Source organism: Petaurus breviceps, unplaced genomic scaffold, assembly GCF_028583685.1.
Source record: "Petaurus breviceps papuanus isolate PSGF00001 unplaced genomic scaffold, PetGlider_PUasm1.0 156, whole genome shotgun sequence".
NCBI lineage: Eukaryota > Metazoa > Chordata > Mammalia > Diprotodontia > Petauridae > Petaurus > Petaurus breviceps.
In genome coordinates, this window is record NW_027185720.1 from 4,049,769 (window position 1) to 4,063,586 (window position 13,818).

The window sequence follows — 13,818 nt, forward strand, 5'->3', positions numbered from 1 at the left end:
AATTTATGCATTTGTGATTCTATGATCCTATCACAGCAAAAAAGCCATATAAAAGTAAATATCAATTCCAATATTTCCTTCCAAATGTCTCCTTAGTCTTTTATTTGCTAAACAGTACCAAAGAATTGTTTCAATGATCCTTTACAATGTTCTACAGTTTATTATCTACTTTATCAAAGAAAATGGGAATTCATAATATTTATTAATTCCAAGTATCTCAAATTTCTATATCCTTGTGGCATATGTCATCTATTTCAAGAATGATGCAACTTAGTAGATTTACTTAATTTTTTTTTTGCAAGAAAATATGGCAGATGATGTGGGGGCAGCCCATAGCAGCCCAGGTAACACGGCACATGGTGGTTCAGACAAGGCCTGTACAACATGGCCACAATTTGTCATTGGCACAAAGGGCCATTCCCAGGCCTATCACCACAGGGCTGGGATCTCATTGAACTGGATTAGAAACAAATTCAGGCCCCATGGCAGTGGCAGCAGCTACTCCTGAGACTATGAACCCACAGCCTGGAAATTTTAAAAGCACCTATCTGAACTTCTGAACTTCCAGGGACAAGGATGGCAGAGTAAACCCCAATTGCTCCAATCCCTGCCCTGTCCCCCAGAAAACACAAAAATTATTGCCCCAGAGAAAAATTTCAAATAGTAAAGGCTTGGGAGCCCTAGAGGAATGGGTAAAAACAGATTGCAGAGACAAAGACTCTAGAATCCTATTATTGTGAGCAGGGGGAACCAAATTCCAAAGGCCGCTTCTTCACACCCACAGCCATAACCCTCAACAGGGAATATTAACTGGTCTCCAGCACAGACAGTGTTCTTAGAAGAACTCAAAAATGACTTTGAAAACCAAATTAGAAAGGTAGAAGATAAACTGAATAATTTTTAAATCAAAAATTCAAAATTAGAAAAACATTGGAATGAAGAAAACAGCTCCCCAAAAAGAAAAATGTACAAACTAAAAACATATGGAAAAAGGAGCTTCAAAAACTTACTGAGGAAAATAATTCACTAAAAACCAGAATCCACCAAATTGAAGCTAATGACTCTATGAGGCACCAAGAATCAGTCAAAAAAAAAAAACATCAAGACTGAAAAATTAGAAAAAGAGGTAAAATATCTCAATGGAAAAATGACTGACTTGGAAAACAGATCCAGGAGAGATGATCTGAGAATTATTGGTCTACAAGAAAAGCATGATGAAAATATGAGCCTGGATAACATCTTCCAAGAGCTCATCCAAGAAAACTGCGCTGAGATCCTAAAACCAGAGGATAAAATAGAAATTAGGAGAATCCACAGGACACATCCTGAAAGACATCCCAAATTGAAAAGGCCACAAAAAGTTGTAGCCAAATTACAGAACTATCAGGTAAAGGAGAAAATATTACAATCAGCCAGAAATAAATGATTCAAATATCACAGAACTACAGTGAGTATCACACAGGATCTGGTAGCTTCTACATTGAAGGAATGGAAGGACTGGAATGTGATATTTTGCAAGGAAAAACAGCTCAGGTTATGACCAAGAATCAGCTATAGAGTGAAATTGAGCATAATCTTTGAGGCAAGAAAATGGTCATTCAATGATATAACAGACTTCCAGATCTTCTTGATAAAAAACAAAAAACAAAAAAACAGAGCTCAATGGAAAATTCAATCTCCAAGATTTATAGAAAGACATAGAAAGGTAAATAGGAACCACACACACACACACAACTTGTTATTTATTTATCTATCTGTCTATTCATCTATTTATTTGCATTTTGGAGAGCAATTGCGGTTAAGTGTCTTACTCAAGGTAACACAGCGAGTTTTTGTGTTAAGTGTCTGAGGCCAAATTTGAACTCAGGTTCTCCTGACTCCAGGGCCGATGCTCTGTTCACTGCACCACCCAGCTGCCCCGACAACTTGTTATTTAATAAGAGCAAACTGTTTATATCTCTATATGGGAAGCTGATACCTGTTGATATTGAGAATTCTATACTTCTGGCAACATTTAAAAGGGATATAGATTAATAGAGGGTGTATGTAAAATTAAACAAAATGATGATAAAAAAAATCTTATTAAGGACTGCAAAGGACTGCAATGGAAGAAGAGGAAAGAATGAGGCAGAAAAGGGTAAATGCCAACAATGAGGCATAAAAACCGTAAAGTAGAGGGAAAGAAGGGAGGGAGATGAATATTATATGAGCTTCACCCTCATTGGTTCTGATGTAAGAAGGGAATAACATAATGAGCTAAGTATAGGACACTATCAAGAAGAGATATAAAGCCTATCATAATAGATGGAAAGAGAGGAGGGAGAGGAGCATGGCATGAGATCTATTCTCATCAATCTTGGTTCAAGGAAGAAATAACATACTACAATAAGTATATAAATCTATTATACCCAAAAGCCAGTAGGAGGGGGGAAGTGTTGAGAAAAGGGGGGGAGTTAGAAGAAAGGGAAGAAGTTGTAATAGGGAAGGGTAGGAAAGGGGAGGGGGGCTGCTAAGAAGGGAAAACTGAGAGAGGAGGTAGTCAAAAGGGAAATTCTTAAGGAGGGGAAGGAAGAAGGGGAAAAATAAAAGCATAAACGGGAGGGAATAGGTTGGAGGGAAAGTTATAGATACTAATCATAACTGTGAATGTGAATGGGATGAACTCTTCCATAAAACGAAGATGGATAGCAGAATGGATTAAAAACCATAATCCTACAATATATTGTTTACTTGAAACACATTTTAAACAGGGAGATATGCACAGGGTAAAGGTAAAAGGCTGGAGTAAAATATATTATGCCTCAGCAAAGTAAAAAAAAAAAAAGAGCAGGGGTAGCAATCCTTATCCAGACAAAGCAAAAGCAAAAATACATCTAATAAAAAAAGAGATATGGAAGGAAAATATGTCCTGCTGAAAAGCACCAGCAAAAATGAAGCAATATCATTACTAAACATTTATGCCCCAATCAGTACAACATCCACATTCTGAAAGGAGAAGTTAAAGGAGTTACAGGAGGAAATAGAGAGCAAAACTATAAGTGGGGGGCTTTAATCTCTCCCTCTCTGAACTTGTTAAATCTAACCTCAAGATAAATGAGAAAGAAGTTAAGGATGTAAATAGAATCCCAGAGAAGATAGGTATTGTAGACCTCTGGAGAAAATTGAATGGGGATAAAAAGGAATTTACCTTCCTCTCAGGATTACATGGCACATACAAAAATTGACCATGTACTAGGGCATAAAAATCTCACAATTCAGTGCTGAAAGGCAGAAATATTAAATGCTTCCTTCTCAGATCATGATGAAATAAAAATTATATGTAATAAAAGACCATGGAAGGAAAGACTAAAAACTAATTGGAAACTAAATAACTTAATCCTAAACAATGAGTGGGTCAAACAAGAAATTATAAAAACAATAGGTAACTTCATTCAAGACTCTGACAATAATGAGACAATATACCAAAACTTGTGGGATACAGCAAAAGCAGTTCTTAAGGATAGTTTTATGACCCTGAATGCATACATAAATAAAATAGAGAAAATGGAGGTCAATAAATTGGGCATGCAACTAAAAAAGCTAGAAAAAGAACAAATTGAAAATCTCCACTTAAATACTAAATTAAAAATAATGAAAACCAAAGGAGACATTAATAAAATTGAATTTAATAAAAATATTGAATTAATAAATAAAACTAAGAGCTGGCATTATGAAAAAAATCAATAAAATAGATATATCTTTAGTCAAAATGATAACTAAAGAAAGAAGAAAACCAAATTATGACTATCAAAAATGAAAAGGGTGAATCTACCACAAATGAAGAGTAAATTAAAACAAAAATTACAAATTATTTTGCCAAACTGTAAACACATAAATTTGACAATCTTAGTGAAATGGAATCTACAAAAAAAAACTACAAAAATGTAAAATGCCTAGATTAACCAAAAAGGAAGTAAACAACCTAAATAACACCATCTCAGAAAAAGAAATTGAACAAGCCATCAATGAACTGCCTAGGAAAAAATCTCCAGGGCCAGATGGATTTTCTAGTGAATTCTATCAAACATTTAAAGAACAATTGATTCCAACACTTTAAAAACTATTCAGGAAAATTGGAGAAGTAGGAGTCCTACCAAGTTCCTTTTATGACACAAATATGGTACCAATATCTAAATCAGGAAGAGACAAAACAGAGAAAGAAAATTATTGACCTATTTCCCTCATGAATATAGATGTAAAAATTCTAAATAAAATATCACCAAAAAGACTACAGCAACTTATCACAAGAATACTACACTTTGATCAGGTATGATTTAATCCAGGAATGCAAGGGTGGTTCAATATCAGGAACTATCAGTATAATTGATCACATCAACAACAAAACTAAGAGAAACCATACGAATATCTCAATAGATGCAGAAAAGACTTTCGATAAAGTACAACACCCATTCCTATTAAAAACACTGGGAAGGGTAGGAATGAATAAGATCTGGGGTTAAACAAGGACATCCATTATCACCCCTCTTTTTGAATCTGGTACTAGAAATGTTAGCAATAGCAATAAGAGAAGAAAAAGAAATCGAAGGGATCAAATTAAGCAAAGAAGAGACTAAGCTATCACTCTTTGCAGATGATATGATGACATACTTAGAGAATCCTAGAGAATCAAGTAAAAAACTACCTGAGATAATATAAATTTGGGAAAGTGGCAGGATATAATATAAGTCCTTGGCATTCCTATATATCTCTTAACAAAATACAACAGCAAGAGATAAAAAGGGAAATCCCACTTAAAGTTAGCATAGACATTATAAAATATTTGGGAATCTATCTGCCAAACCAAACCCAGGACTTATATGGACACAATTACAAAACACTTTTCAGACAAATACAGTCATATTTAACTGATTGGAAAAACATCAGTTTCTCATGGCTGGGTCAAGCTAATATAATAAAAATGACAATTGTACCTAAAGTAAATTGTATATATAGTGCCATACCAATCAATTTACCAAAAAATCATTTTGTAGAACTAGAATAATATTAGCAAAATTCATCTGGAAGATCAAAAGTCCAGAATATCATGGGAATTAATCAAAAGAAATGCTAGGGAAGGTGGCCTACCCATAACAGATTTTAATCTGTATTATAAAACAGCAGTTATCAGAACTACTTGGTACTGGCTGAGGAACATCACAGTGGATCAATGGAATAGATTGAGTACATGAGAATGAGCAGCCAATAACTATAGTAATCTACTGTGTGATAAATCCAAAGACACCAGATTTTGAGGATAAGAACTTATTATTTGACAAAAACTACTGGGAAAACTGGAACATAGTATGGCAGAAATTAGACAGACCTATATCTAACACCATACATCAAAATAAAGTTGAAATGGGTGCATAATCTAGAGATAAAAGCTGATACTTTAAGCAATCTGGGAGAGCAAGGGATAGTTTACCTATCAGATCTATGGAGAGGGGAAGATTTTATGATGAAACAAAGTTAGAGAGCATTATAAAATGCAAAATGGATAATTTTTATTTCATTAAATTGAAAGCTGCTGTACAAATAAAGCCAATGTCACCAAGATTAAGAGGGAAGTGCAAAATTGGGAAAGAATTTTTACAACGAATATCTCTGATAAAGGCCTCATTTGTAAAATATACGAATAATTGAGTCAAATCTATAAGGATACAAGCCACTTGGGTGGCCAGGTAGCACAGTGAGTAAGAGCACTGGCCCCAGAGTTCGGATGACCTGGAGATCGAATCCCAGGCTCAGACACTTAGCACCCACCCAGAAACACCTGGCCGTGTAACCTTGAGCAAGTTACTTAAGCCCAATTGCTTAAAAAAAAAAGACTACAAGCCACTCCTCAAATAAGAAATGGTCAAAGGTTATGAACAGACAGTTCTTAGGAGATGAAATTAAAGATATCTATAAGCATATGAAAAAAGGTCCTAAATCACTTTCGATTAGAAAAATGCAAATCACAACACCTCTGAGGCACGACATCTCACCAGCCAGATTGGCTAAGGGGACAAAACAGGAAAATGATAAATGTTGGAGAGGATGTAGACAAATTGGAATACTAATGCATTGTCAGTGGAGTTGCAAAGTGATCCAACCATTCTGGAGAGCAACCTGCAACTATGCCCAAAGGGCTATAAATAAGTGCATACCCTTTGACCCAGAAATACCACTTTTAGGGTTATATCCCAAAGACATCAGGGAAATGGGAGGAAGACCCGTATGTACAAAAATATATTTATGACAGCTCTTTTTATGATTGCAAACAATTGGAAATCAAGGGGATGCCCATCAATTGGAGAACGCCTGAACAAGTTGTGGTATATGCATGTAATGGAATACTACTGTGCTATAAGAAATGAGGAGCAGACAGACTTTGTAATAACCTGGGGAGACATATAAACTGATGCTGAGTGAGAAAAGCAGAACCAGGAGAAATCTGTACACAATCACAGACACAATGTATGTGTCATCACTAACTTCAGTAGATTCAGTAGTAGGCTCCTCTCAGCAGTGTAAGGTTATAAGACAACTCCAAAAGACTCATGATCAAAAGAGATATCCACATCCAGAGAAAGAGATGTGGAATCAGAATTTAGATGGAAACTACTTGATCTGTTTCTTTTTCTTGTTTTGTTTTGTTTCCTCTTTCCCACTGATCATCCCATCAGTTGTAATCCTTCTTTACAACCTGACTAATGATTAATGTGAAGAGATTTGTAGATCCTATGTTTGATTGCATGCTGCCATGGGGCTATGGGGCAGGAAGGGAGAGGAGAGAGGGGAGAGGAGGGGGTACAACTTGAACCTCAAGGGACTGTGGAACTCAAAATTGTAAAATAAAAGTAAATAAACAAATCAATTTTTTAAAAAAAGAAAATATGGGGTCCCAGACCCCATGTGGTATATCTGTGATTTCATAGGTGTGGGTACCCTCTTTGTTTCTTCAAATAACAAATTCTCTAGGATTTCATTTTTTACATGATTTTTCCTATGGTTTTTTTTTATAAACCTAGAAAAGAAGACTCACCTAATACGTGAAGTAACTTAATCATTTCTTTATCATTTGCGCATCCAGGAGTATTAGTGCACAAAATAATTTGCTCATATGTTGTATCTAATCTTTTCTAAATTGCTGATTCATCTTTTACTTTGAAGATTATAAATATCTTCATTAATGTTTTTCATTGCAATAGTATCTTTTAACTCATTGTAGATGCCATTCCCTCCCCTACCATTTGTACTTCTTTCACAGTTTCCACTCCCATCTGCACTATTATTTGAGTTGTTCTTTTATTCCCCCTCTGTTTTTCATTTTATTGGCAATACTCACATTTTTTCATAGAATATTTGCATCCACTGTATTCTTGTTATATGTTCCTTGTTGTAGTCCCTTGGTACATTTTTTTTCTTTATTACCACATATCTAGGCTCTCCACATACATCTTTATTTTGCAGGTACTCAGGGATATTTATCTGGACACTCCCCTACATATGTTACTTTTTGTCTCTTCCTAAACACAGAGCATGCACTACATCTGGGACCTTCACAAATAATCTTGACAATTGTCTTGTCACTAGACTCCAGTGACTCTAGAGGAGAGAGTAAGGCTGATGACTGCACATTTCTGTCTCACTTAAATCGAATTTATTTGCACTTCAAGACACATCACTTACCCAATGCCATTGGTCCTTTCTGAGAATGAATGACCAACAACGACAATGTTGTTCCTATATTCACAATATACTACAAGAGGATAGGGTTATGTGTAGATTTTAACCTATTGTTATTGGAATGGTTTTCAAAAGTAGGTCCATTGAACCCTATTTTACAATTGTAGATGTACAGTTTGAAGTCATCTTAGAAGTCATTTTGCAGATGAGAAAACATTGTTTCAGGGAAGTTAAGTGACATATTCAACTTGAAAATGGCAATATATTTAAGTTAGAATTTGAACCCAGGCCCAATACTACATTCTTTCCCTTAAACCAGTAGATAGGATTGATTTGAACTTCACACACATTCATCCAGTTTGAGTGATAGGTAAAAGGGATATTCTTCAGAAGTCTATGTGAAACATGAAAGCCTCAGTTAGCTTTATAAAATATTATGAAATGAAATTATAATATCATGTGACAGCTATTATCACTTCAGAGAATGCATAATTTTGGACTGCCTTTCTTTTAAATAAACCTATTTCAATTAATAAAAGTAAATGATCCTTGGAAATCCATAAAGTTGATTTTTACAATGAAGATGCCCCGACATATTGAATCCTAATTAGGTTCATATAATTTGTTTATTTAAAAAATATCTATGTATTACATATATGAACATATATGCATTGTGTATATGGCACTTTTCTTTTTTGCTTTTTGGAGGGGGGAAGGCAGGGCAATTGGGGTTAACTGACTTGCCCAAGGTCATACACCTAGTAATGTTAAATGCCTGAGGCCAGATTTGAACTCAGGTCCTCCTGACTCCAGAGCCAGTGTTCTATTCACTGTGGCACCTAGTCACCCCTATATGATACTTTTCTGTTGAACAAAGAATGTAAACAAACCATGTGAATTTCAACCCATAAAATAAATATACAATAATGTATATTATATATGTGTATATTACATATTAATAATAGTTATATATGTGTATATGTGTATATAGAAATATAAATTATATACAATATATATTATCCCACTCTAAGGACAGTGATAATATTTTGCTTTTTTTTTTTAATCTTCAGATGCTAAAGCACAGTGCCTACTGTGATAGTGCTTGATAAATGTGATTTAAAGAAATGCTTACTGTCTGTCTGACTGAAAGCAGAAGTCTTACTAAAAGAGAAACAATGAATAAAACAAAGTGGAGTTTGTACAGTGGAAGGGTTTGGTGGAGGAAGGGCTATTATTTGGGATTCAAAAAAAATAAATTGAAGGAAAATCTGGCAGAAAAGAGGCAAAATGGGAACAGCATCACAAGATCACATGATCACAAGCCCAAGGCATCCTTCATTAAAGACAAGAGGCATAAAGATAACCCAAGAATCATTCACCTTGGGGCAGCTAGGTGGCGCAGTGAGTGAAGCACCAGCTCCTGAGTCAGGAGAACTAGTTTGGTTCTCAAAACACACTTCAAAACACCTCAGACACTTAACACACACACACACACACACACACACACACACACGCAACTAGCCATATAAACTTGGCCAAGTTACTTGACCCCAATTACCCTCCAAAAAGGCAAATAAACAAACAAACAAACAAATAAATAAAGAGAATCATTCACCTTTAATATATCAAATGAGGAAAATCCTTAGAGATAGTAGTAGCTAGAGAGAGTAGTTGGTTTCAAAAATAGATTTTCTAAAAGAGTATGTATGCCTTCATTAACATGACTTCTATTAAAATAAATCAAAAACTCTAAACTTGAGCTATATACTTTTGTTCAATGCTGTTGTAGAATTTTGATTTGAGTTTCTTGAATACTGTGAAATGTAAGTTGTACCTTATTTCAGGAAAAAGAGGATTTTCTGGTTATCAGAAAATAAGATTCTGACCATTTGAGCCTTTCTCCAAGCAGCAATATTTGTTTAGTAATAATAGGCCTATGAAAAACTTTATGTAAAATACTGAGGATACTTTTATTTCTTTTTTTTTGACAAAAGGATAGTTTATCTTACAAATGGAAAAAGATGGATTGCTTTTAAAAAATCATGACCTTGTAAGAGAAAATTCATACTGCAGTTAATATTCTGAACTCACAACCTCTTCCTGGAGAGTAGCTAATTTTAATTAGCTAATACTTTATAGAAATTGGCCATTCTTTTCTAAATAAATCTGATGAATACTGTCCATTACTTATGTATTTTTTAAATGTTGAGAGAGACAGGTTTATACTGAGTGCATCTTTATATAAGACTCCTAGAGAGATCAAATTTGTGTTCACTCATGAGTTTTTATACATCCCATAAAGCTTACTGAATTTAAAAAATACTTTATTAAATAGCCATAAGAAATAACACACTTCCTTTTCAAGCAGATGACATTACTGATTTCCAAATGGGAATTTCTTCAAATTGGGAAAATTTCCCCTGAGTGGTTTGATCATTAATCCCAAATCCACAGTATACCTATTAATTACTTGAACTTCTCCCAAACCATATGACCAATCATTAATTTTATATTTAATATGATTAAGGATTCAACTATGGGGAACTATTAGAGAGAGGCAATATTATTTATGAGCTATCTCTATGACTCGGGTCATTTTATAGCAACCCAGGAAATAAGAAATAGCCTACAAAGTTTGTCTGGGCACATTTTGATAATTTGGAGGAGTTGGCAATCCAATAAAACCACCATGGATACTGATGCATTTTTCCAGATATTTAGAAATAATAATTCAGAAGCTAAGGACATTCAAATGATTATTCTAACAGATGATATTGGTATTCTTCCAAGGTTGGTAGTAATTTTCTGAATTAGAAAACTGGAGGTGTTTCCCACATTAAAATCTACTGATACATAGGAGGAAGGATTCAGAAAAGAAACAAAAACCTACATGTACACAAACAAGATTTATTGTTCCTAGAAAACATTACTTTATCAATCTTCACAAATACATTTTTTCAATATCCCTTGTTCCATTTTTAATTTATCTATTGCTTTCAAATAATCAAAATTCAAAACATTCAAATTCTGACTTGTTCAAAAACTGATCAATCAACAAATTAATATACATTAAATACTTACTGTGTGTCAGGCACTGGTGATACAGAGGTAAAAGTGAGTTCATCTCTATCTTCAAGTAATTGATTAGAAAATACAATATTCACTTAAGAATCATTAAAAATAGTTGGCAGTAGGGAGCACTAATAATTGAGAGGGCACATTTCTTGGTAAGTAGAGAGCTGACTATAAACAAGGAAGGCCTGGGTTCAAGTCCAAACTCTAACACATGCAGGCATATCATAACTGAACAAGTCATTTGAGCTCTTAGGTGTTCTGAAATGGTAGTTCCTGATCCCCACCTGTCCTTTTATTTTGGGTTGGACAAATTAAATCTTACAAGTTAGAAGGGCTAAGATAACTTGGTATCTCAGTCAGAGATTTCCTTACATTTCTTCCCCTACCTCAAAACCATCCCCCTTCCAATGTACCCCATTTCTTCAGAGATCTCATTAGTTTATCTCTCCACCCACCTTGCCAACCTAACTTTCTTCAGAACTTCTGATTTTTGTTGAGGGTAATCCAATCCACACTTTGGTGATATGCATATATGTGTGTGTTGTGTGACCCTTGGTAAGTAAGTCACTTACTTTCTGTTTCAATCTCCTAGTCTGTAAAATGACTATAATAATAGCACCATTGGGAGTATAAAATGAGATGATAAATAAAGAGCCTAGCACAATATCTGTCATATAAGTGCTATATAGATGTTATTATTGGGGTTTTTCCCAGTTACATAATTTTCCAGTCTTGTTTTTATGGTGCTTCTTCTTGCAATCCCTCAAGCCACACACCCACTCTGTTACCAAATGTTTTCATTTCTTCCTCCAAATATTTCTCTTATCTGAACCTTCTCTCTATTCTCAAAGACACCACACTAGTTTGGTTCAATTATCTATTACCAAAACCACTGAAATAGTTTCTTTTCTCACTGGTTTGGCTCATCTTTCCATACATTGATCCATTTTACTCCAGAGAACGTCTGAACAGGTCATTTGCCCACTCAAAAGATTTTAATGAATTTCCATTAATTCAGGGATCAAAAGAAATTTAACTTTTATCTTGTTGTTTAAAATACTTCTGAGGCAGAGTAGAAGCAGGACCTCCAAGCATCTCCAGCTTCCACCTTCCCCAATCCATGTAAAAAGGGGACTCTGAACAAACTTTGGAGCTGCAGAACCCACAAAATGACACAGAGAAGCTAACCTCCTGCTGAGGACAGCCCAGCAGGCCCACAGGAATCAGCCAGCACAGCACTATGGGAGCCAAGCCCAGGCCCATGAGAGCTGGAGGGTTTAGCACCAGGGTGGGTTTGACCAGCCGCCAGCTGGAGGGATATGAGATCAGCAGTAGCTGTGGCCCTTTCCAGAATTATCAACACATAGATGTGAAGGACAAAGTGAGAGGTCAGTGCAGTCTGGACTTTGGGACTAAGTAAGTGGGAGTGCATCAGCTTTTGCCCCCAGGGTGGGAAGTGGCTGAGAAAAGTCCAGCACAGCTAGCCAGTGCCACCTGGCAGCTTCAGTTCCTGGCCTGCAGAGTGTAGGGGACCAAGAAATCACTCGGAGGGGTAATCACTTGTGCTTTAACCTGCTTGGATCTGGATTCCAGTCTAGGGTGGAGGTCCTGGGGTGTGTGACCAGCTTGCCAGAGCATGTGGAGGCCTCAGAGAGGGCACCCAAATAAGACCTCCAGCATCTGAGAAAACCCCAGTGTATGGGATAAAACTCCCTGTCTGGTAGAAGAGTCTTATTGTGGCAAAAAGCCCAGTGGCCAAGTGACTGAGGGGCAACATGACCAGGCAAAGGAAACAAAGCAAACAGAAGAATCCAACATTAGACTTCTATTTTGGAGACAAAAAGAAACAAATCATGGAGGAGGAAGTGAAGTCAGAACCCCTGAACCAAAAGCTTCAAAGGAAAATATGAGCTGGTTATAGGCCACAGAGGACCTTAAGAAGCAGCTAAGAGAAGTGGAGTAAAAATTGGGAAGAGAAATGAGAACAATGCAAGAAAACTACAAAATGAGAGTCAACAACGTGACTGAGGAAAATCACACCTTAAAAAATAGACTAAGTAAATTGACAAAAGAGGCTCAAAGAGGCAATGAGGAGAGGAATGCCTTAAAAAGCTGAATTTGCCAGATGGAAAAAAGAATCTCAAAAGCTCAATGAGGAAAATAATTCCCTCAGATTTAGAATGGAACAAAGGGAAGCTAGCGACTTTATGAGAAATCAAGATACTGTTAAACAGATCCAAACAAATGAAAGAATAGAAGGCAATGTGAAATATGTCATGGGAAATCCACTGACCAGGAAAATAGATCCAGGAGAGATAATTTAAAAAATTATTAGATTACCTGAAAGCCATGATGAAGAAAGAACCTAGAAATCATCCTTCAAGAAATTTTCAAGGAAAATTTCCCTGATGTTTTAGAACCAGAAGGCAAAATAGAAGTTGAAAGAATCCACCAATCACCTCCTGAAAAAGATCCCAAAGAGAAAACTCCAAAAAATATTATAGCCAGGTTCCAGAATTCCCAGATCAAGGAGACAATATTATGAGCAGCCAGAAAGAAACAATTTTAATATTGTGGAGATACAATCAGGATAACACAGGATCTGGCAGTTTCTACACTGAGGGATTGAAGGGCCTGGAATATATGATATTGTGGAGGACAGAGGAGCTGGGATTAAACTAAGAATCACCTACCCAGCAAAACCAAGTATCATGTTTCAGGGGATAAAATGGTCATTCAGTGGAATAGAGGACTTTCAAACATTCTTAAGGAAAAAACCAGAGTTGAATAGAAAATTGATATTGAGATACAAGAAGCAAGAGAAGCTTGAAAAGGTAAACAGGGAAAAGAAATCATAAGCCACTTATCAAAGTTGAACTACTAACATTCCTACATGGGAAAATGATCATTGTAACTGATGAAACTTTTCTCAGCATAAAAACAGTTGAAGGGAAGATAGATAGATAGATAGATAGATAGATAGATAGATAGATAGATAGATAGATAGATAGATAGATAGATAGATAGATAGAT

At 35.6% G+C, this 13,818-nt stretch overlaps 1 pseudogene; it reads left to right on the forward strand.

The window, feature by feature from the left end:
• The first annotated feature begins 1,147 nt into the window (after positions 1-1,147).
• LOC138156694 (protein PAT1 homolog 1 pseudogene) overlaps positions 1,148-13,818 on the forward strand; it is a 195,872-nt pseudogene continuing 183,201 nt past the window's right edge.